Source organism: Rhyacophila brunnea, unplaced genomic scaffold (assembly GCF_057557595.1).
Source record: "Rhyacophila brunnea isolate RB1 unplaced genomic scaffold, BYU_Rbru_1.0 scaffold_9, whole genome shotgun sequence".
Classification (NCBI taxonomy): domain Eukaryota; kingdom Metazoa; phylum Arthropoda; class Insecta; order Trichoptera; family Rhyacophilidae; genus Rhyacophila; species Rhyacophila brunnea.
The window spans coordinates 15,215,204-15,242,539 of NW_028233361.1; positions in this window are offsets into that span (position 1 = coordinate 15,215,204).

Consider the following 27,336-nt stretch of genomic DNA (forward strand, 5'->3'; position numbering starts at 1 on the left):
CGGTTTGTGGTATATTATTTTGTAGACCTGAAAACGTTAGATGTCGGTATATGGAAATAAATTATAATAATAATAATATTATTGTAGTTAGGTACATAGTACGTGAATATTGTTTTGCATCTGCGACGGAATAAAAAAACATGGATATTATTACTGTATCAGAACATTAATTATTCTAATATGTAGAAACAGTTGCTCCGCCTAGGAAACCTAATGGAAAGATACGAAGCTCTGTCGTCTCAAATTTGCATACACATATTTTGATAATGTACATTTTTAATGAATGAATAATAAAAACATTAAAAAAATATTTATTTAAAGTCAAAGATAAAAAACGTTATAAAATGTGACTCCCATCTTATTATGACATAACATTAAGATCGTGTTTATTTTTAAAATTTGGTTTATTAAGTTTCACTAATATAAAACTACTTCTTTGACTAATTTATAGTTTTAATGTATTTTATTTTTAAGTAGATTTATGTTGAAAAAATAGGTACCTAAGTATATTCTATTTAAGTTGTATAAAAAAAAATATGTAAGTAGGTATAACTTGAAATCCTTTTTATTTATACCAAATCGAGCTTCAATAATATGGTTACTTTATCGAAATAAGATTCGATATAAATAAAAAGGATTTCAAGACGTACATACATATTTTATTTTTTTCAACATAATTGGTAAGTACTTAGGTTTGCTTTGTTCAAAAACATCTAAGAAATATTTTATTACTTATTAGCATTTCAACTTCACTGGTAAATGTGTCACAATTACCGTAATGACTACCTATCTTTTGTTTATATTATCAAATATATCAGTAGCAATAAAACAATAATTTATTATTGTTGTTTGATTTAATAAAACTCAACTCAATGAAAATGTCCCTCTGAGGCGGACGAAACCGGTCCAAATTTATTTATTAAAGTGGAATAATTACTACAAAAAAAAATGCGTTTTATTAAATCAAACAACAATACAATGCAGTTCCACCATGAATTGACAGTAAAGTTAACAAAATAAAAGAAGAAGAAAAATATTATTTATACAAATAATTCGTGAAGTCCTAAGGATCGACTATCTATTCCTCTATCTCATCATTTCTTGATGTTGTATAATAAAAAAATAATATACGTAATAGTGTGGTCATAGCCAGTGACGTCCCTAGACAAAATGCCGCCACATTTTTTTATACAGTTCTTTTTATCATCCTTTCATGACTCCAATAACCAAGAAATATGTTGTATGGATACATTACTAACAACATATCGGTATACCACTAAATATAATTTAAATGCCATCTCTGCTTCAATAGACAATATTGCGAGTCTACGGTTTCAGAAAGAACTTCCAAAACTCGCGAGTGACTGGCAAACATATTTGGAAAATTTTAAATTAGGTATGCACGTGTCATTGCTGTTCACCAAGAACGTGACGTCCAAGGACAACGGGAGTAAGCTATACATCGCAAACGCGACAAAAAATATAGCCCTGTTAAAACTTTTATAGTAAGTATCTACCTAATTAATATTTTTTTCCCAACCAGTCCGCTGAATTTTTTAATGGAAAGGTATTTCCGTTATTACTAAGTTTAGGTAGCTTTCTATGTATACCTAATGATTCTCCTCGATTTGCCGCCGTTTGGGTAACTGCCGCCCCCAAGCGACTCTCAATCTGCCCACCCCCACGGGACGTCACTGGTCGTAGCATGAAAATATGACAGATAGTTGAAAAATACAGATAACATGATTTGAGTAAATTGTTGAAATGATCTTAACAAGAAAAAAACTTAGCGGACGCGATTTTTTTAAAATAAAACGGAACCCAATAGGTATGTTTATTAGGGATGTTGTTTTTGTCATAGCACAAGATTTATTATTTTATTATAATATTGTGGAATCAGGATTTTAAAAAATCTGTTGCAAAGTGCACACCAAAAAATTGGTGATTTTAAAATGTGGAATTAGGAATTCAAAAACCGTAATATTACGCTGTCTTCTTCAGTTGAAATTCGTTTTTCAATACAAAATTATTCATCCCGACAATTTTTATCGGGACAGTCAAGCGGGACAACGCAGGGTTTATTTAAATTTTAAAAACCAATCAACACCATCTATAAATTGTCGTCTTAGTTAAATGAAAACAAATACGTATGACTGATAAAGTTTAGTGTGCACTGTTTATGGCGGATCGAGCCTACCTCCACCCTTCGCCACTGCTGTACAGTGACATCCCGTGGGGGTAGGCAGGTCATGCGCTGCATAGGGGCGGCACATTATAAAATGCGGTGAGTGAAGAGACGAATACGAGCACTACAACATTTGAAAGATGTGGCAGTTTTCCATCAAGCGGCCGATGCAGTCGCTTCTTTAGAAAGAACCGACATCTTAAGTTTTTTTTTTAAATCACAAGGCGGTTTCCCAGAGCCTCAGACCTCTGCGTAGGTAGGTACTTAAAACTACCGCTGTTTGAGAGTAGGTTTCGTGGAAATGCTCTAAACCTCAGAAGATGATGGACCTATATTGAAATGTTTTCAACAGGGAACTCAGAAATAATGTTTTCAACATTTTTGTTGCATTCGCCTTTTTTACCTATAGCCCAAAATAAAAGGTAGGTAGATTATAAAATAGTATGTATCTAAAAGAATTGCATACAGTTTGAGTCTAAAAACAAAAGGTGACGGCATTCTAAGTCTGACTCAGCCACGACACATGGCAGCGCAGAAGCCATTGCGTTATTAGGTACCAATTGAAATTTTTGTTTGCAATTGGAATGATTCCAATTGAATACATTTGGAATCAAGTAAGACCTACGTCGACCTAACGGTTTTAGCGTTCCCGTGTATCTGCCTACCCTAAGGGCGAAACTTTGCCTAGGGACGAGTACGTTTCTTAGCCATGTGACTCTACCATTTTATAACAAGCGGAGAACACATTGAATTTTTCAAGTTATCAAACTCTTTCAGATAAGGATATGTAGTTACCTACTTAACCAAAATCATTGTGTTTAATTTTAATATTATAATAGTCCCAGGTCCGCATTCTACGAAAGCTTGAAAAGCGCTGTAATAATAATAATATGTCGGGATTTAATGCCTCGTATTATGAGTTAGGTCGCACACCTGGTTGTAGATACGTGATACGTGCATGGTATTCAGTGTAAGAGATTAGTAGGTAGTTATTACTTCCACTGGACCAATATCGCGTCATTTTCCACTCCATTACTAATATAGTATTACGATCGCTTCACGAACGAATTTAATTTCAAAGAAAATCGGTTCTGTAACATAGTAAGTAGGTACCTACCTAGTTAGATATTTCACAAAGCAATATAATATATGTAGTCACTTTGTATGAATGTATGAATCAAAAAAATAAAGATGAATCAAGACTCAAAGTGTCAAGAATTTCAAGGATTTACATCGTTTCCAGGATATGTAAAATAGTATTCCTAGATGTCTATCTACTCGTTCTTTGTTTTAAACTTGTATTCCAATATTTTTGATTTATGTGATAGACTAGACTTGACAAAGTGCATGTCCGGAAATTTGTACGTATGCAGTTCGCCGTATCAGACTTCATCGTGCAATGTTGTAACAGAAATATAATATGGTCGTATATTAAAGACCGTCCAAACTCTTTGGGTCGTATAGTACTGAGATAAAATTCATGTCTAAATAAACACGGCTCTTGTCGGCTTAGGCAAGGAAGTCAGCGGCAAACAATTTTTGAAATAGTCGATATACTGGAGTATTTTTTAGGTTAAGTTAGGTTAGGTTAGGTTCGGTTCGGTTTTCATTCTTGAATTCAAATAATGATAGCGGTATTATCAGATATTTGAAACCAATCAATATAAAATTAATGTTCATATTGAATCTAATAAAATATGAACATTATCGTCTGCAATGCTCCACGAACAACGCGTAATTTTTTCATCTCGGTGGTATAGAAATGACCGTATAGCATACGGTCATCTCTTTCCGATAAAAAAGCTCACGGCGAACTGTGCTACGGTGAAATGTAATACGTACAATTTATATGTAACCGAGAAGGTGTATGGTTAAATAAAAATATATGAATAATATTGTAATTACAGTATTATATTTGTCTTAACTTATCTGTAACGCATGAGCGAAACCATTTGTAAATGAGTAGGAGAGCGCGAGACAGGAATATTATTTTTGACGACTAAGCTGCAGGTTCGACCCCAATACGGCTTCGTATTTATACAAAGATGGTCGCTCTACGAACTAGGGCGACTAGGCCAAAGCGGATGCAGACCAATAATAAGGTAAGTAGGTATTAATATTATAAGGCTGGGAAAATAAACTACATAAACGCTTTAAAAAGGATAGGTATTATCATTTTGAAGTTAAAACGTCCCTTATAATATGGGCCTACACAGTATTTTTTAGGAGGAATGGTTGTATGTTGTATGCCTTTCTTACAAATCATTTATTTGTTCATACTTTCATACTGGATCAAACACAATTAATTTGTAAAAATAACACGCATTTTTTCTCCGTCGCAGGATCGAGCGACGTCCCACGGCTTCAAAGGCAGACGGTTTAACATTTAGGCCACCGCAGGCGCAAATAAAAGTTCGGCATTATTCTTCTGTTTAAATAGCTTCCAGATTGGCATTTAAATTATATTTTTACCTAGGAACCCGTAATATACAGGTAGAAAAATGATATCGACTGTAGAAAGGAAAAAGGACATAATCCACACTAATCAAATTTTACAGGAGGCACAAAAACGTTTTTATTATGGTTTTCGGCCAAAGTTAAAATGCAAAATAGACATAACCTTGAAGTGCACGATAATTATTAATTTGGTTTTATATTCCTAATCTTATAATATTATTGAGTTAATTAAAGAAAAACCAACAAATATGATGGTTAAGTCGTTTTTCCCACTTCACTCCTTCTTTTTTTTAATTGGTCAGCTAAACTAAGCTAATAAATCGACATTTGCAGCTTACATCTTTTGGACACAATTAATATGTATTTAGTCGCGTACAACGTTGTTATCCAACAAAACCTACTTTGAAAAAACTGAGGGTTACGTTCTTTTTCCTTTCAACATTTGAATTATTGTGAATAGCTTGATAAAAGATGAACCCTTGACGAATTATTTCTGTATTATTTGTTTATGTTCCAAATTCAAGTTTGTATCCGAATTAGAAATTCAAAATATCTTGTTCTTGTCATGTAGCGATCTCAATCTCTGTAATAAAGATGACTTGTTTAGTCTACAAGCCGTTTTATGGCTGCAATTATGTTCGTACGCTCGAAAATGGCAAGAATTATCATAAAATATGCGGACATTACTAGTGTTTTCCTGAAGTTGGTTTTCGAGTAAACTTCCACGAATAGTCATCGACAAATAATTATTACCTACGTTGTTTTGAAATCAGTTCTCATATTCGGTTGAAAGTTATGACGTTGGTACCAAAATTGTTGCTAAAACTATTACATTTTCATTGCTATCTATACTGAGGTCATATAAAAGTGTCGTCGCTGGCTATATTTATTTGCAATAAAAGGAATTTACTCTAAGGCAGTGAAGGCGAATCAGTGACCATCAATGGTGAGGGTTGGAGGCAGGCTATTAAGATTCGCCATAGATAGTGGACAGTAAACTTTGTCAGTCATACTTATTGGCTTTGAATCAATAATACATATTACAGATGGTGTTGGTTTTTTTTTTTTTAATTCAATAAGCCCTGCCCAAACCAAACAATAATCTATAAAAAGTATTCTTTTATCTATACATATCTAAAATTATGTATGGTTTAATAGCATACTTTTAGATATTTTATAGATAAACGAATATTTTTTGACTATTAGCTACCACGGCTCGGATAAGGCAGGTTTTAATTGAATTTTTACTTATACACATTGTTATCTTAGTTCAGTGAAAACTATTGCCATTGACTGACAAAGTGTACACTATTTATGTCGTTTCTTAACAGTCTACCTCCTTCACTCTACTTCACCACTGGTGACCTCATCAAGAATGCAAAATATCTCGTATTTTTATAGATACACATAAGCTCACGATGATACACGTGCAGTACCCGGTATATGTGGGAAATATGTAACGAGTCAGATTTTGAACGGATTTTTGTTTGCGAGGAAAACTGAAAAAAATTATAGAAAAGCTAAAAAAAATTCTCAGCTTGGATTCTGGAAGGCTTATTTTTGGAGTAACCGGATGAGACGGAAAACGTAAAAAGATTCGTCATCTCTGCAGGACTATTTTAAACGGTATCACGTTTCCATTATTTTTGTTGGCCCAAAATAATACGGATATCACTCGGAGAAATTTTCCATAAACATGGTGATTATCTACAATAATAATTCATTATTTTTAACACACCGCACTGCGTCTTACTTGATTCCAAAATGCTTCCGATTGAAATCTCCAATTGGACTTTTTTATCAACGCAATATGACCTGCCTACCCTCACAGGAAGTCACTGCGTAGGGACATCACTGGGTAGGTATCTAAAAATATTAGTTTTAAATGTCTAAGTAATGTTATATTTAGTAGTGTCAAGTTATAGGATATTTTACGTTCGGTGTATTCATTTATTATAATATTTATATGCATAGTTAATGACAGTGCTTATTCATTTTTGGTCTATGAGGATGAGGACTATGAGGATATCATTGTAATGCCGCTCGCTATTCCTGATGAATTTTGAAACAACAAAGAAAAATATATGAATTAAGGTGAAAATACACATTTTGCGCGTATGAACGAACCGGGCCTGCATGATTCTAAGATTATCACGATGCTGCGATCTTAAATATTTGATCTGAAGACTCAAAATGACAAGAGAATGACTCGTAGTGTGCCGACTCATTTGAATACAATCACATTTTATTGGACATACATCTGACACTTTTCAATCGGACTCAATCACAATGAGACATGTAAAAGACTATTATTATATTATTCTGGCTTGATTATTGAATGAAATCAAAGATTATTGACAAGTCATAATGTGAATATTCTACAAGATATTCATTGTCGTCAAAATTGTGTCTACACTTATGGGTTATATATAGATTAAAATAAACGATTCCTTTATTTGCGTGTCAATTGTCAATTTGTTTTTCAAATTTAGAATTTGCGTTTATGGGTATGTTTTCTCTGGTTCCGTGAATAAACAGAACATAAATAAACAGAATATATGAAGAAACAGAACGGTGGCAAAACAGAACAGCGAAAAACAAAACTATGACATTTTCAGGAACTGGTTTTCAATACGCTTAAAGAAAAAAAAAATATAATATTTCTATACATTCCTAATCGCTGGAAAGCCTAAATTAAACAATACTCAAATCGGTGTTTCTGGCAAACTAATCTCGTCTTAATCAATCTAATGTTCAAAATGCTTGGGTGATCAGATGCTGTCTTTAGAAGGGATCGAGACTCCGGAACAGGCCTCAGGCAGGGAGGAGGCTGCCTCCTGGGAGTTAGAAATATGGAAGGGTTGCAGGCCGAACGTTTTCGTATTTTGGAGACTTCTAACGAGGACTTTTGGGTTAAACTAACCTGTAACGGAGAAATTGTCTACGTTTGTGTAGTGTATTTTCCTCCAGCAAGTGAAGTGGAGGCGTATAAACTTTTAGTTGAAAAAATGTTATCTAGTAGCGTCGTATTTGGGGATAAGAGGGTTATTGTGATGGGAGATTTTAACCTAAACTCAGCACGCAGCGGTGAAAGGGTCAAGAGTGAACTGGAATTTCTGTGTGCTGTTTTTGGATTTTCCCAGTACAATGATATTCTTAACTCTAAAGGTGGACTTCTGGATAGGATTTTTAGTAACGCTATTTTATCAATTTCGCGATGTACATTACCTTTGATACGAGAGGATGTGTACCACCATACATTGGTTTTTTTACACGTATTTAATGCGATTCGCCCGCTGCGAACAGAAATTCCCTCACATGAAGCTAATTGGTGTGGGGGATGGAAGTTTGATGATGGAAATTTCAAGCTGCTTTACTCTTTAATGAGTGAAGTAGATTGGAGTGAGTTGCGTGAGATTTTTTTATGTGAATGAGGCGGTACAATACTTTTATAATGTTGTATATAATGTGTTTAAGAAATGTTTTTCAAGGAAGTCACTATGTCGAGGTGGAAGACGATATCCGAAGTGGTTTTCTCGGGAGATTATTAGAGACATTAGAGTCAAACACTACTATCATACAGCCTGGAAGGCTAAGCATGGTCAGCATGACTATGAAATGTTTGGCCTTTATCGTATGAGAGTGAGACAAGCTGTTCGGCTGGCCTATCGAACATATATGGAATCGGTAAAGGATTGCATTCGCGAAAATCCTAAATCGTTTTGGGATTATATAAAATCATTAAGAAAGGATGGTGGATTTGCCAATTCGATGACTTGGAAGGGCGAAGAGGTGACTGGACATAGAATGGCAGAAGCATTTGCTGGTCATTTCAGGTCCGTCTACGCAAGTAGTACTCCGAATCTGGATGTCGCCTCAACGTCAAGAAAACGATCGTGCGGTGCCCAATCCGTTGACATCTTCCCAATTGATGAAGGTGACGTGTTAAGATTTATTAAAAAAACTTAAGAATACGCGCTCTTTGGGACCGGATAACGTCCCTACATTTTTTTTAAAGGGGTGTGTTGATTTTGTCAAAGGCCCACTTGCATATATATATAATCTCACAATGGAGACAGGTATCTTTCCGGAAATATGGAAGATGTCGAAGGTGACTCCAATTTATAAGAGTGGTACAGAGTCCTCAGTAGAAAACTACAGGCCGGTAGCTATTCTCTCTGCACCAGCAAAAGTTCTGGAGATGATCATGCACAGCATGATTTCTCCAAAAATTGAGTCATTTATAATGAATGAACAGCATGGATTTAGACTAGGCCGATCAACGGAAACCAACCTGATGGTATTCACTGATTATGTGTCGTCAGTACTAGATAGAGGCAGCCAGGTTGACTGTTCTTACAATGATTTCTCGAAGGCATTTGACAAAGTCGATCACGGTATTCTAATGGAAAAGCTCCAACTTATTGGATTGTCGGGTCGATTTTTGAAGCTATTCGGGAGTTATTTTAGGAACCGTCAACAATACGTTTCGTACGGCCTTTATCAGTCACAGACCTTTTACACATTTTCTGGTGTCCCCCAGGGCTCAATCTTAGGGCCATTGCTGTTCACGATTTTCATAAATGGCATAGCATTGGTAATTAAAAATGCTATGTTTTTGTTGTTTGCTGACGACTTGAAACTCTTCATGGAAGTTGTCACTTTGGACGATTGTCGTCAACTCCAACTTGATATAGATAATATATTAGATTGGGGCAGGCGTAACAAACTGGACTTCAATATTGATAAATGCAATGTTTTATCGTTTACTAAAGTCTCATGAGTATTGTTTTTCCAGTACTCGATGCATGGCAGAGTTCTCTCGCGAATATCATCTGTAAGAGATCTTGGAATTACGTTTGACGGTAAACTGACGTTTAGTGGTCATATAGATACCATTTGTAAAAAGGCGCTAAAGATGTTGGGCTTTGTCTTGCGTACTTCCCGGGTCTTTTCGGATGTTACGGTACTAAAAATTCTCTATAACTCCTTAGTTAGAAGCAGATTTGAGAGTGGGTCTGTCGTTTGGGCCCCGCATCAGTTGAAGTACGGCCTTATAGTGGAGATAGTCCAAAAGAATTTTTTAAGACTCCTTTACTTTCGGCTGTATGGATATTATCCGTGGCTCTATCCGACTGATTTTCTCTTAGGGATGCTTACATACTGTAGCTTAAAATTTAGAAGGGATCTTTATTTAGCTACATATTTTTTCAGACTTATACGCTGCGTAAATGTGAACTCTGTCATTCTTGGTGGTGTTGGCTTGTGTGTCTCTGATAATTACCTTAGGAATCGAGGGCATCCGTTGTTTGTTATCCCACGGTGCAGAACTAACCTGCCATTAGTAATGCTAATTGGGAGGGCAATAACCATGTTTAATGAAATCGCTTCGGATATTGATATATTCCACTTACGTGACGGTGAATTTAGGTGGACGTTGTTTTTTAAATTCTTAAAATAGGGTCTGCTTAACTCATCCGGTGTACTTCCTTGTACCTATATACTTAATATTTTTTGTATTTACACATTTATACTGTAGAATAACTTAATACTGATCTTTCTTGTGTTATGTACATAAAACTGTTTTAATAATATTTTTTTGTTTCTAAATGTCATGCTGTGAACGTCTTAAACTTATAATTTGTAATGTCCACAATATGTAAAATAAATAAATTGAAATTGAAATTGAAACAATGAGTTTAATAATTCTGTGGAGATAAAAAAAACCGGAAGGTTACCTCTCATTCCAATAATTGAGGCTGCTGCTGAGAGATGTCCTAAGACAACAAATTGTTGTGAATGTTTTCACAACGCCTTAAACTTAAACTCATTGTTTCATTGTAGTCACCCAAGCATTTGCAATCTATTAGATGGATGAAGGCGAGCTTGCCAGCGATTATTATTAGTCAATGCCCATATAGGACACCCTGAAGAAAAGCTATGAAATCCTTAGTAATCAAGTTTAGTGGCAATAGGTTGTGCATGATTATCAGAATCAAGCAGATACATTGAGGTTTTTACGCCAAATGGCCAACGTGCAGTGGTCATCTATATATATAAAACAAAGTCGGGTTAGTTACACCATTTATAACTCAAGAACGGCTGGACCGATTTTTATAATCTTTGATTTGTTGGATTTGTCTTCGCTCCGAATAGCAGAATAACTATTAAAACATTGGATAAATCACGGAAAAAATAAATTATGAAGAAAATTAATTTTCTCATACATTTTGTATGGAAAGGCTTTTGACTGACATCGATAAATTTGAACGATGAAAACCTCGCGCATTCGAAAATAAAAGAAAATCGCAAAAAATTAAATCCGTATACAACGCCATCTCTGATACATGACAGAAACAATAAAGAAGAAACAAACAAACAAAAGAAAGAATGATAGTGGAAATGTCTAACTATCAATGGTGTAGTGTGCCCAACATTTCGTGCTTCATGTCAACAGCTCAATTCAGATTCAATCTCCAAGTCAGATACGCACATTATTTGATATCATTATTTCGACATGCTTCCCATCGAATCCACCTGAACTGTGGAACAAGTGAAAGGATGACATGTCAGAAGACATTTTACATCGAATTTGTGTCAGTTCAGGGAATCCCGATCTCGAGGTGAATGAGGAGATACATAACCAGGCTTTGCTTTTGATCGAATACATGTGTTACCTCGTGTGCGGCAGTTTTTTAGTCAAGTTAGGAATGCCAACGCCACATCGTGGAATGAACGACGCTTTCAATCGAGAATTGGAACGTGATCGTGAATATGATCGAGATGCATTGAACCAATCAGTTCGAACGAATGTACCACTGTTGAACCATCAACAGAAAGAAGTGTACGATACGTTAATGAAGGCAATTGATGGTGGAAATGGTGGCTTATTTTTCCTCGACGCGCCCGATGGAACGGGGAAGACATTCCTCATGTCATTGATTTTGGCTACTGTTCGTGCGAGATCCGAAAATGCTGTAGCAGTTGCTTCTTCTGGGATAGCGGCCACGTTGTTAGAAGGATGCCGAACGCCTCATTCAACGTTGGAATTGCCGACTGAAAAACTGACATGCAACATTGCGAAATACTCAACAATGGTCAAAGTTTTGTTAGCAAGTAAAATCATCACCTGGGATGGATGCACAATGGCGCACAACCGCGCATTGACAGCACTCAATCGAACTATGAAAGATCTGCGCTCAAAGAAGTTTTGGAGGCGCAATGATTCTACTATCTGGCGATTTTTGCCAAACACTCCACTTCCAGGATCGACCGCTGCTGATGAATTAAATGCTTGCCTCAAATCATCGACTCTGTGGTACTATGTGAAGACACTTCAGCTGACGACAAACATGCGAGTTGCATTGCTAAACGATCCATCTGCCGAAGATTTCTCTAAGCAATTGCTGACTATCGGTAACGGCCGTGTTCCTGTCGATGAATCGAGCGGATTGATTTCGTTTCCGCTGAATTTTTCCAATTTCTTCTCAACTAAGGACGAACTCATCAACAAAGTGTTACCGAACATCATTGCTAATCACAAACATGACAATTGGTTGAGTGAACGAGCATTCTTGCGGTAAAGACCAAAGATGTGGATCACTTAAGCTTCACAATTCAAAATCAAATCGTTGGTCCACTGCATTCCTTCAAATCTATCGACTGTGTAACAAACGAAGACGAAGCAACCAACTATCTTTTTAAACTCATTGGATCTGCTTGGCTTGCCACCGCACAATTTACGACTGAAGGTTGGCTCGGTAGTCATCATTGAATTGAAATTGAATTACAATATGTGAACTTACCAGACCCAGGATTCGAACATGGGACCCTCGACACTATAGACCGGCGCTTAATCCACGCGGTCATCGTGTGTGTACAGTGTGTACAGTTCAATATAATTAAAATACTTTTCATTTTGATTTGATTTTTGCACATTTATTGAACTTATTCATTTTGAGTATTCATTTTAACTTAATAAAAAACTGAATTTAATTCAGCTAATAAGTTAACACAAGATTATTGATTCTGAGGCGGTACGAAGTTTGCCGGGTCAGCTAGTAATATATAAAACATAGTTATATATGTATATATTTCTTTTATAAACTTAAGTTTAATAAGTATTTAAGTAATAAATAGATACGACAAAAATGAACGTTTTATTTTTCCACTGGCTGTTCTGTTTCTTCATGTTCTGTTTTGTCTGGTTACCGTTTTTATCTCGCCACCTATTTTATATTACTCTCTCCTAAAGATTTACATACTTACATGTTTTCTCTCATACGTTACATATAGACAGAATAGATAGACAGCTAAATCAAGGCAAATAATAATAGAGTTATAGATAGGTATATTGTAGTTGGTAGCAAGGCAAAGGAAAGTAGCGACATCTGTGATTAAGTATATAAATACACCTCCGCCAAATATAATAAGTGAAGACAGATATTTTCACTTAAAAATCAATGTCTGTCATCTTTTCTAATTAATGACGAAGAAAACAATAAAACACATTATATTTTCCGTACTCACCGCAAACGAGTTCAGAAATAAATAGTACCTAACTCTGAAGTCTAACATCTCTTACTTAATAGGTACTAACTCCAAAGTCTCAAGAGTTCCACCGAACTCAAATAAATTACGAATGGAAACTTAACTCCGCTCCAAGTAAAAAGATAAACGTGTATAAACACTCGCATTTATCCATAATAATTTGCATGGAGTTGGCACGGATAATTAATTACCTCATATTACTTAGGCTAATGAAATATATAATACCTGAGCAAGTAATTATGTATACGCCTTTGTACGGTTCACGCAGATGTAGGGATGCCATTCTTAAAAACTAAAATTAAGGATATTGATTTAAAAAATCGGCCTTATGCAGGTGCTCAGTTGGTGAGCCAAAAGTCCGAGGACAATAAACCGTCCGAAAAATTGATAAATCTCTCATTTTATAATGTGTAAATTAACAAAATAATCAATAAAAATATTTAGAACAATTACATGCTTTTTTCGGTTCAAGTGATTGCTTATTAATGTCAAATCGAATTTACGTAGTGATTGACGGACGAATTCTGGCAACACGGAGAGTAAAATATCAAACGTGTTTGAAATCCAACGATACTGGTCTGCAGATTTCAAAGTCGGGTTCTACACGCGAAAAAAAGTCGTCTGACTTGCGTGTTGAATAATTGGTTTGTCATTCACCATATTCCTGGACCCTGGCTTGGCCCCAAATTACTACTTTATGTTCACGCCGTCAAATTAAATTAGGATGTCATCGCTGCACTACGAAAGTCGTGTGTAGCCTTCCTTAAAAGTTTTGCCAAAAAAAACTATTTCAAAACTTGAAGTAAAAGTTGAAAGCTTTTTAAGGTTTTGATTTCTAAAAAAATCAATAATTTCATCAATTTAACAATAATTCATTGTGACAGATTTAATAAAAGTAGGTACATACGTCATAAAAATACAGACTCAATATATAAGATGACAATATACCTACTACATATTAAGATAAGTAGGTATGATTTATTATACAGGTACCTACCAGTTACAGCGGCGATTTTCTTTGACGTAGATGATGCAATCGATTCATCAGAAGATTTAAAAAGGGGCCTCGAAATAGTTCAAATCAGTTACTTATAATTTTTTTAAATTATACCAATTATTAACTTAATTTCTCTTAACTTTCTCACAAATTGCTGCATAAAATATTACGCAAAGCATACAAAATCTCTGCGACTGCTATAAAAGGGGCCAATGGCATAACCATTTAAAACAGATACGTACCTACTTTTACACAAAAAAATAATCTTCTAATATTTATTATTTACCTCTAATATTTATTTTTTGTTACATTTTGTAATTCTAGGAAAGAGATACCTATATTGATATTTTCACTAGGTACTTTGGTATTTAGAATTTGTGCTTATTTTATTTTTTATTACGGGGGATCTTAAAATCAGTCAGTGCCTCGGGCTTCCACGCAATTAAAACCGCCACTGACCATATATTACAGCGTATGGCTGCGCCGTGAGCGTTATATGGCGCCATAGTGACTATTGACTACACAACCTTCCTCCAGAAATCTCGATCTAAATCTGGTTCACTCTAGCAGGACACATGGATCCTTTCTGCATCCATAATTCACATTCATATCTCTTACGAGAGCAGTCTAGGGGCAGGGCCGTATTAATGCACGCGGGCTCAAGCCCAAGGGCCTCCGCCAGCCGGGGGTTTAATAATTGTATATTGATACATTTCCCCCGATGTTTGTGAACATAAATAGTATATGAATCAACTGTCAAAGACTAGAGCTCAAAATATTACAAAAATAATGAAGATCCCCCCTTTTACCAACATAAAGTGACTCGATATTGCTTCATTACGTATGTCAGACTCTATATCTTGGAACCCCACCCCCTTGGTGATAATAACATTACGGATTTGCTTCCGCTTAATGATAACTAATATGACTGCAGGGGGGAGTTTCTTCAAGACGAAATATCTAAATATTTTATTGTTTTGCATTACACCAGGGTTTCCCAAACTTTTTCTGGAATGGAACACTTCGCAAACCCGGAAATTTTAACGGAACACTTAGCTTATTTTGTAGGTTATTTATTAGCGCAGCTAACCGTTCTGCTAATTTTGGCAACTGTCGTTAAACTGACAAGACTTGTCAGCCGGTCAGTTAAAAACAATATACCCCATCTTTTTCATACGCACGGTGTGAGAAAAGATGGTCCTCCGCCTGTACCTAGATCATGGCCCCCACATCCCGAAGCGGGCCCCCAGGCTAGGATCTTTGGCTGGCCCCTACTTATCGCTAAGGTTAAAGGCAATATGACGATCTACATTTGCATATTCCAAATGTGTTCGAGGTAAAATTAAGGGTATTTTTAGCGATTTTTTGTATTTTTAATATACCCACTTTTATGTTGATATGCACAATATTATGGACATGTCAAATATCGACAATAATCAAAAATTGTAAGTATGGCAAAACCACATATTATTAAATGTTAGTATGCCTGAACATTTTTTTACTATTACTGCAAGTTTGTGATGTGTGTTTATCTCACTTGGCTGGTCGATCTCTCACGCCGGGCCCCCCGTAAGCCCAGGCCCCCAGGCTAGAGGCCTGTCAGCCCCCCCCTGTGGGAGCCATGACCTATCTAGATACTTGACGTCATAAACATCAGTGGAGATTGATCATCACTCGCCTTTCAATATGAAGTAGACTCTTTAATTATTTTAGATTTACTTATTTTACTTCTAGGTACTTGGTAGAAGATCTTTAAATGTGTTGCAGTGTACAAAACCTCTCCAAATGGTCACGGAACACCTATTCAGATTCGGCGGAACATAGTTTGGGATACCCTGCATTACACAATACAGAAACCTCAGACACTATAGTAGGTAGAGTATCCTACAGATAACCTTGCCATTGTACACAGTGACAATAATTTGTGTGTATACGCAACCGTATAATTGTATTAGTTTATATTAGTATTAGTAAAAGCCTGACACTTGATTGGTTTACTCACGTAAGCCGTATAATTGTATTAGTAAATTCCAAGCACTTGATTGGTTTACTCACGTTTTAATTCAAAAAAATCTATTCCAAATGGCAAGGTTAGGTGGAGGATACCCTACCTATTACAAAATATATTTTGAAAAAAAATGTACCGGGGTATGGTCCAGTCCGCATCCAATGGATTCAAAACAATATAATTTACCAATTTAGTAATATGTACCATTCATACCTATCAATAGCTATGCGACTGAAGCGTTATCAAATTTCGTTGACATTAGCGATCGGCGTTTGTGGTTTGAAACAAGGTATTAATCATAATATGTACTTACCTTAATAATAACTGTGCGTCTATATGTATATGGTAATTAATAGTCGTGTGTATTTCGTGATGACTAGGTATGGTGCAGGCGGCTAAATTGATAAAAAACGCATTGGTTGAAATCCTGATTTTTTTTAAATTATACTTTTAATAATAAAAATAAAGTGAATTCTCTTAATTCATAAAGTGAAACTCGACATAGTCAACCGTCATTCCACTCGAGTCCAGTCTCTCAGTTCAGTTCATTAATATAATCAATCTCTCGATTACATAGATATCACCAGTACATCATTATCCGCGATTATAATCTCACCATGCTTTAAATTAGGTTTTTAAAAATGGTGTATTTTACATTATTTGACAGTAGCACAAAAACGATTCATTTGCAGACTTGCTCTTGTATCAATTAAAAAGATGTTCTTAAGAACCTAATTATTTACATAGTAAATATATAAAGCAAATTTAATATTCGATAATTTAATTATTGCCTACAGAGTCTTAAGCCGGGCCTGATGATACTTACCTAATTATTGTCGTGTCCGGAAACTTGTACGTATGCAGTTTACCATATCACACTTCACCGTGAAATGTTGTATCGGAAATATATGGCCGTATATTAACTCATTCGCTTGTGACTAGATAATGACTTTTTAATTACCATCTTTAAAATGCACGTTATTTACATCGATCGGCCGCCTGGTCATTACGCGCCAGGTGCGTCTTCAACGTCCAAAGTATTAAAGACCAGCCAACCTCTTTGGGTCGTATAGTATTGACATAAAATTCATGTCTAAATAAAACACGGTTCTTGTCGGTTTACACTTTACAAGAAGCCAGCAGCAAACAAATATTGAAAATAGCCAATATACTGGATTATTTATGTTAGGTAAGGTTAGGTTAGGTTAGGTTTTCATTTTTGATTTCACGAATTTTGCGAAAATCAGCTATGAAAATTGAATTAATGTTCATATTGAATCTAATAAAATTGAAGACCGTGTAGTTACGGTCACCTCTGTGCCACGGTGAAATGTTTTATGTACAATTTGTAACCAATTATTGTATAATTTAATATTCAAACACCGTTGCCATCTAGCATCAGCTCTCAACGAGATAATTATTTTGAATACTTCAGCTGACTTTTTAACATTTTGTAAATGTCGCCGCAGACGAACGTATGGGTTCCCTATTTCCCATGCAAAGGGGAAGTGAAGTCTTTAGTCATTTTTCAAGTAAACTCTTTGTCTGGTTGTATCTACATGCAACTTTATACTATGTACCTACTTATTACTGTACTGTTTTGTGAGTGTTATGAAGATGGTAAATTAATATTTAAATAGATTGCCGACGAGTTCATGAACACGTTCGTACTTCATCTAGAGTGGACTTATAAATCTCGCGAGCTGTGTGAATTGCGTGCATCGTTTTCTTTAGGTACTTTATGAGATCATTATATTATTTTATCACGGGAAAATACTGTTTACAGCAGCTATCAGCGCTTGAAATGGATCTAAGCGCACCGGAGCTTAAAACCCTCGAGACTAGAGTTCCGGTTCAGGTATAATTATAAATAATTACAAGATAAAAAGAACTTTTTATATACAACATTTTTAAAATCTGTTGAACCATATAAACTTGACTTGACTAGCTTAAATGATCAAAAAATTTGTACTTGACATGTCATATTGATTTCCATAGTAACGCACGTATATATTAATAATTTAGTTGCTAGAACCCCAGAACCCTAGCAACCGATAATGGTGTCGAATTTCATACAAAACAGAATTAACTGAAAATGAATTCAATTCTACTTAGAGATGGCTAAAAGTAATTTTAAGACAAAGAACCACCGGACAAATAAGAATACGAGCTAAGAAAAACGTTGTAAAATAATAACATTAATTTAAAATCAAAGTGTTTTCTACTTTTATTGACAAACATACGAATGTACGACAGCTTAGTTCCTTTACCTAATTAATTATAATAAAAAAAATTAATTAATAAGAGTTTCATAACATTACATAGGATTTGGGTTTATTAATCCAGATCGCCTTACAACAAAAAAATGTATGTGAATATATTGTATTTTATTACTAATTTAACTAATTCAACGATTATATTATATAATATAAAGCAGCAGTGGCGAAGGGTGGAGGTAGGCTGTTAAGATCTGATATAAATAGTACATACTAAACTTTGAAGTTATACGTATTTGTTTTCAAGACTACAATTTATAGATGGTGTTGGTTAGTTTCTATTATTCAATAAAACCCTGCGAAAACCAAGGCATTATAGATAATAGTCAAAAAATAGTCGTCTTTGTATAAAAAAAATATCTATAATTATGACATTAAATCATACGTAATTTTGGATATGTTATAGATAGAATAATATTTTTATATGGATAGGGCTTAATGAATTTTAAAAAAACTGACCAACAACATGTGTGTAATAATATGAATATTTAATTTAACGAAAACAAATAATTATGAATGAAAAAGTGTGCACTATTTTGTCAAATCGCCCAAAGCATACCAAAACTATTATGGCTTGGTTTAGGCAGGGTTTAATTGATTTTTAAAAATTAACCAACTTTATTTGTAAATTGTAGCCTTAGTTCAATAAAAACAAATACGCATGACAGACAAAGTTTAATGTGCACTATTTATGACGGATCTTAACAGCCTACATCCACCCTTCGCCAATGCAAAGTAGTTATGTCCAGTTGGAGTAAACAAACCGTCCACTGCTTTATGGGCGGCAGATAAAGGAAGAAAATATAATATATCTATTTTTGATACTGTATTTTGTAGACATTTGATTTTTTTAAAAGTGTTTCCTACCCATATCTTCAATAATTAGTATGTATATCAGTAGCTCAAAGATTGTCATTGCATTGGTTCGTCTAAGGCACGTAGGTTATATTATAACAAAAAAATGACCACACTTATATTTTCAGAAAATTATCGAGCGCTAGGTACCTACCTACAACATTCGTATTTTATTTTGAGTCTCTTTAAAATATTAATATTTTATAGCATGTGCCATTGCTAGTCACCAATGACGATGAAGGGCCATGGAAGTAAACCTGAAATCGCGTAACCTGACAAAAAAAATAGTCCTGTTAAGCTTTTTATGTTAATTAATACATTTTGTTTCCACTGTCAATACCGAATATATCGGTATTTCGGTATCAAAAAATACTGGGATACCGGTATTAATTGCAATCCCTACTTCGTAGTATGAAGTCAAAGATGATGATGAATAGAAACGGAGCAAGGATACAACATTGTCTCTCTCAGGTCGTGACCCTGTACCATTTACTGTTCTCGGGAGAGCAATCTTGGGAGAGATCACGCATACTCCCAGTATCCTCCAGAGGCAAAGGCGGAACGAAATGTCGAAAGCTTTCTCATAATCCACAAAGCAGCAACTGCACACCAAACCCTGACTGAACAGTATATGTACTGCTATTATAATGAAGTAATATTTTGCTTGTAATATAAATAATGTGTAATATCTCTAAACCAGCCAATAACTCTTCAAGTTTACACGAAACTTTCAAATATTCACGTACCAAACAAAGAGATAGGTACAGGTAAAAAGATACAGACTCGGCGTTTTAATTTAAGGCCGATGTGGACACGTGCAATTAATTCACACAACTTCAAATAGGTATCTACCTTATAAAACACACTCACATGTTCGTATGTATTTTAGATTATACATTTTTAAATGTTCGTATGCATACACACCACAAATTATACTCGCGTAGGGGGAGACGTGTGATTTAGATTAGCATAGCGGCCGTTTGAAAAAACACGTAATTTTCTTTAATACAAAATGATTAGGTCCGGTGTTTGCCTTCCCTCGTCGGTTGTCCTGCCTCCCGAATGCCTCATCTACCTTTTGTACGAAAAAAACAACGTTACGTCATCAAAACATTCGATCGCGTATTTTTTATAAAATAGTAATTTTACCACGTTTTTCTTAGCTCGTATTCTTGTTTGTCCGGTGGCTGTTTATCCAGTACAAATCTTGCAATCGATTTTTAACTAACTTTTAATGAACTTGCCGACTAGCTAGAAATTCTAAACTTTTGGAATATATCAGAACACGATGCCAATGCATTATTTTAATACTTTTAGCCATCTTTAGGTAGAATTGAATTCATTTTCAATTAATAATTCTGTTTTGTATGAAAAGTTATTTCGGAAGAAATCCGTAATCCAATCCACTATTATTGGTTGCTAAGGGGGTGATCGTAGCAACTAAAGTATTAATAATATATACGTGCGTTACTATGGAAATCAAAATGACATTTCAGGTTGCTATATTTGTTTGTTGCACAATAGCAAAAAAATGATTTGTTGACAATTCCCTTATTTGTCCTAAATTATTAATACATAGAATTGTCAAGTTTATAATTGATTCAACAGAAAATTTAAAAACGTGGTAAGTATATAAAAAGTTCTTTTTATCTTGTAATAATTTTTATTGAATAGAATTAAACTAATTAGGAATTTTTCAATGAAGCTTTAAAAAACTATGTACGTATAATTTAATTGGATATTCTATATATAGTATATTATACCCACACATTTTTACAGCGGAAATAACATATAATACAGAAGCACCGTATTACTGTATACATCTACAAATTTAATAGTAAAGTAACCATTGTCATATATAATGGCGATCATGTATTATTAACTTTGGATTATTAACGCAGAAATGTGAAAGTCAGTTGCCATGGACCAAGGCGTTGAAACCGGATCCGTTTTATTATTTTATGAAGGTCGCGCCATCAACACATAAAACACAAAGGCGGTCCTCGTAGTCCAGTCCGGAATTTATGTGGTGTTCAAATATTACCAACATTGAATGCACGTTTCCAGGGACACTCGACACTGCAGTTGGCATGCGTCAACTCAGGTATTACTTGATTCCAAATGCTTCCAATTCCAAATCTGATTAGAATTTTCGGAGAGGCGCTCTAAGGAGTGAACATGGTATTTTTTGAAAACTTTTATTTAATTTATTATGTGTTTCTTCTTACTGTAGAATTTTTATTTTTATAAGCACAATGCCGTAGTTAGTTCAAAGAATATAATATATGTTATGTAGGTATGTATTGTATATAATATATTGATACAGTTCGGTTATGAGGAATACAGCGGAAAACACATTTTGAAAATAACCGATATACTGGATTATTTGTTAGTTTGGGTTGGTTTAGGTTAGGTTAGGTCGGGTTAGGTCGGGTTAGGTTAGTTTAGGTTAGGTTTGGTTTGGTTAGGTTAAACTAACTAATAATCCAGTATATCGGCTATTTTCAAAATGTGTTTGCCGCTGTATTCCTCATAACCGAACTGTACCAATATATTTAATTAATTATGTTCGATTGTGGAAATTGCAAGATTTGATTATTAAGAGGTAAAGCAAAACGACCCCATCTCCTGATTGCTTTGTCGACTGAGCCGATAATTTATATACGATTTATTCAAATTAGCCCTCTCCGCCGAAAGATATGGCGACTGCACTGTCTTTTGGACGCACACAAATAAAACCTATGTAGGAGAAATAATTGCCTTTTACAATACCTAATTGCGACTAAACAAAGAGAAGGAAATCGATTGTCGTCCGCTGCGGCTTGACGGTAAAACACCCACTTGAGTCCCGTCCAAAATTATCGGGGTCCATGTTTGGGGTTCTGAGGTTTCGTTTAAATACTTTATTCTTCTTGAGACTTGTATGTCGACCGTTGGCCGTGGGTACGATCTTTTTACTTTTCGGTCTCCTTGTTGGCGAGAATGTCTTGTCTCTTCAACTAGCAATATACCGTGGCTATTCTAGTATCAATTCGTCTAAATGCTATTATAGGTTAGGTCAGACTTGTTCAATGCATCGATTGCCGGATGGATTTTGAAAGGGAAGCATTCGGGATCAGGAACTATCTACCTAGTTTTTTTATATTCTTTCTTTCAAAATTTCAATGAACAATTACACTATCTCCTCGATTATTTCCTTGACTTCCTCGCACACCATATTCTGAAGAGATTCAAATTAAACATGCGTAAGCCTTCGGGACCTTGTCGTATCACTTGTTCCATATTGCATCACTCACAGCATACCGGATGAGTGAAGGAAGGAGAATATGTGAATCCCCGTGCTTTAGACTGAGGCGTAGTTATCGTTACCGTAGCGCACTAATATCATGGAAGTATGATAATAGTTTGACGATGAGTGCCCAAATGAACTTTAGACCAACACTTAAGGCTATACTTCAGTTGAGGCATGGTCTAAAAAGATCGTGGCTAGGCGATGCGCGGATTGTGCAAATGTCGCGTGCCGAACGAAATATAATTTGTCATAAAAATCCAAAATGCGTCCATTTAATGTTATGTTTAGTGTTATATTACTAATAATAATAGTACTTATATTCATTGGCATGTTTTCTTTTTTAAGTACATACTTAAAGTTTTTTAGTAATTTTTACACGATTTAATAATATTTTCATCCGACGCCATGACCAAACAAATCGACGAGCGGACACCTCGACTGTCGGTCTCCGATTGGCAACTAGTGAGAAATTTCGTCGCACTTGCTGTTGAAAATTATTTGCCGTTTCACTGAGGTACGCTCTTAACATTTTCACAACGTATGGGACATTGAATATTTCTTTGTGACGTTGCCTGTGTTGGGTAATTATTGTCAACAGTTCTTGGTCAAAAACATTTTTCTTACATTATTATTGAGGACATTATCTACTCTACACACGATTCTACTCTAGTTGTCATCGAAATTAGACGAGATAATTACCGATACTAATGAAAATTTTGTCGCATTGTTGAATTGAGCGGTCCAATGTGCGGGTGCCAATGTAAGTGAAATATATAAAAAAAATCATAATAAGTATATTATGACACCTTCTAGTTATACTATATCTGTAATAATTTACTCTTTGGAAGGTAGAAGGTTTCTACAACATTGTATTGTACATTTACTACGTGTTATTTTATTATATCAATATATTGTCAGAACATGAAAACCAAAGCTGTTAGAATCCCGTATTTTTGAAAATTCGGTTCAGGATTCTGTTGCTACTAAAAAAAATAATGTAGTTTTATTTATTCCCGGGTTCGAAACAAAAAAATGAAAAATCAGAAACCCGGTTCCGGTTCTTTAAAAAACTAAAAGGTACTTATACTCATAACTATATTATAGATGTTTAATTTTAATTTGAAAACACAAAATGTAGGTTTCTATAGGTACCATTTTAATTATTAAGATATCCTTGTCATGTGGAGTATATGGAAGTCATTTATATTCAACAGTAACTGCAATATTGTAAAAAACGAATATGTGGCTCCCGCATGAGTGGTTGATAATCAAAAATAATAGAACAAATTAAGGAATGTGACTTTTTAAACTCCTCGAGATTCGAAAAACATTTGTTTTCAGAATTAAAGTCGATTTTTTTAGCTCTGTCGGGCAAAACAATTTTCATCTGGAAATTTAAATAGCCTAGTACCTACCTAATTCCCTTTACTCGAGAACTTTTTTCGATGATTTTTAAAAAATCCGGTTGCGATCGGCAGCTTTCTTTGTTATTTTTGCCTACTAACAATTTCTCGGCTTTCGAGAATCTCATTAATCCTTTCTCGAGAAATGAGAATTCTTGAAATTTGAGAAAATCAATTTTTTGAGAATCAAGATTCGGTTATATATTATTAATTTCTCGAGAATTCTTTAGACGAGTAGAACATACTTTCTTGTTAGGGATTCTCATAATTCGAAATCAAGGGTTCAGATTCCAACATAATTACGAGAGGTTCCAGGGTTTAGTTCCGGTTCTGTATCTCAGCTCTGACGAAAATATTTAGATCTTAAAATATTTGAATCGTCATAATAAATTCAAAAGTTCACAGAATAATATTAATCCTTCGCTGATGTTAATTTAAATGCCCGTGTAGGTATTTTTGAATTTGAATTTGAATTCCAATCACATAATTAATTGAAACAGGCGTGAGCGGAATGCTTTTTAATTATTCTGTTAATGAATCTTCTTTGACTCTTTTAGATTTAAGACATCAGCCCACGTAATAAAAAATATGTGTTTTGTTAACTGGGATGGCTTTATTTAAATTTCGAATGGTGTTATGGAATGTTATGAAATGGGGTGAATGGAAGAAATTTTGAATTCGTTTTGTGGATCTTCAAATTAAATTCATAGACAAAAATATTATTAAATTGCATCTATGATTCGATGTTTAAAGCGTGTTCAGAAAAAAATTCTTCGACATCTTTATTTTGTACTTTGTTTTTTTTCTCTATCATGTTTTATTTCTATTTTATTTTTATTCTAAATGTCTTGAATTAATGATTTGTTATGTGCTCATTGTGTCTTTTTTAAATAAATAAATAAACAAAATAAATAAATGTGTTCTCAATAAAAGTATTCTCGAACAAATCGTCATAGTAACTGGATATGCCTGGATTTATCATATGGTTACTGGGCCAAGCGCGCACACAAGGGGATGGTTTCGGGTCCGGACCCCACCATGAACAAAAATACAAATTATTTAAATGAAAGTCATATTACTTCTTCTTCGTCAGGAACTTAAGGGGCTCGCACATCAGAACTCGCCGCATGCGTCTTACGACGAATTCGTCGATGTGACGTCATCGTAAACCAAGAAACAAACGTTATCAAATGGAGCTTCGCAGATTCGCGTCGAGTTGCGTTGGCCAGAGCCTGCGTGTCGACATCGGCCAATATCGACTCCGCGCATGCTCACAGCCGCACAATCGGCCATTTCTCTCCAGACTGTCGCCGCGGTGGAATGTCGATATCGCTAGGCAGATGTGCGAGGTTGTATCATGGAACACCGGCTGCCCGTTCTCGGAAGTTTTGATTTATGGCGGTCAGGCACACGAGGCGAGTTGTGATGTGCGAGCTGGCTAAGGATCGTGACCCGGATGCTTTAGTTGTCGGATAGTGTTTTCAACAGGTTGACCCCTCTCCTATCAGTATTCGACGACACGCAAGGCATGTGTCAGTAGTGACATCTATTGGTACATCCACCTGAGAGTATGCTTCAATATTCGACCACGGCATGTCTAATGCCGTGTCCACACTGGCAACAAGTTGCTGGCAACCTTATTAAATTTCACGATGATTATCAAAATTTGTTTGACAAAAAAATATTTTAATCGAAATTTAATGAGGTTTCCAGCAACTTGTTGCCAATATGGACACGGCTTTAAAGACAAAAATGCGTACACGACACAAACGATTCCTAATAATTACGACCGTTATGCTACGCGATTTCAAAAACCATTAATGGATGCAATATTTTTCAGGTGAGTAGGTGATAACTCGTGGATAAGAATATTTATAGCATGATGACAACCTTGCTGTAAGGTTGTCATCATTAGATGGAAAGTGCGGAGCGTATTGGAATGGGGAACCTGGTTGGAAAAGTGCGGGAGGGTTAGGTCAGTGGCAGTTGCTAGATTTTGCCCACTTTCGCTTCTTTAAAAATCAGTAATAAATCACTACTAAAATCAGGAGAGACTGGTAGTTTTGGAATGTCTACAGACTACAGTGACGTCCCTAGATACAATGCCGCCCCTAGGCAGCGCCAAAATGCCGCCTTATTTTATACATTATTTTTATCATCCTTTCATGCGTCCAATATCTAAAAAATGTGTTGGTTGGATAAATTACCAACAAAATATCAGAATACTTATTCTCAAATCTGCACGTGTCGTTTCTGGTCACCAAGGACATCGAAGGGCAACGGGAGTAAACTAGATATCGCGAACCCGACAAAACTAGTGAGCTGATTTTTCTAAAGTTATTTTCGTTATTACTAAGTTTCGGTAGCTATTTCTATATAGTATATATTCCAAATGATTTTCCTTGATTTGCCGCCATTCGAGTAACTGCCGCCCCCAAGCGACGCTCAATCTGCCTATCCCCACGGGATGTCACTACTTCAGAGTCACTAGAGTTAAGGAGTCAACTGGGGCGCAGCTTTTATCCTGGCATGAGAAAGGGTGGAGAGTTATGGTCGAACAGAAGATGGCCGCAATTAAAAGTTGCCACGATCCTCAGCGACGAAGATATAATAGATACAACACAATAATAGAGAGAAAATTACTAAACTAATCGTCGGATGTTTATAAAAAGCATACTTCTTTATTTTGTCATGTACTTAGGTTTGTTGCTAGGGTTTTGTAAATAATATAATAAAACTAAATAAAACACTTCTTATCTACTGGTTCGACAACCTAATGCTTGCCTATCTACTAGATCTTCATAGCTCCACCACATTTCTGCAAACATAAATCCCTTTCTCTAAGACCAGACCAATCTGAAGACTCCGTGTCACATTGTTATCTTATGGAGCGATTTGCCCTCTTAAAGGTTCCGTTGACCGCACTGCCAAAACGGCCTAAGTCACTTAAGCCGTTTTACCATTCCCCGTATCAATTTTCACTTCCATAGCACGTTCTTCGTTTGGGAAGACACCGTGTAAAAACTACACCCCAACCTTAGCAATAGGGTTGCCAATCAAACAATACTTAAATCATCTACTGTTTTAAAAATTACATTAACATAGTTTACGCTATTTATATTTAAAATTTTCGATGCGAATTACATCAGTAAGTATTCATTGGATATATTTATGGCTGTTAATCCAAATATTTTCTAAATATCTTGGTAGGTAATATATGCAAATGTTCTGTGAACTAGTGTAACAGGTGAACGATTAAGATTTTAATTGATTATTGAGCAGCCATTTGTCGGTTCATCTGTTACCCAATCAT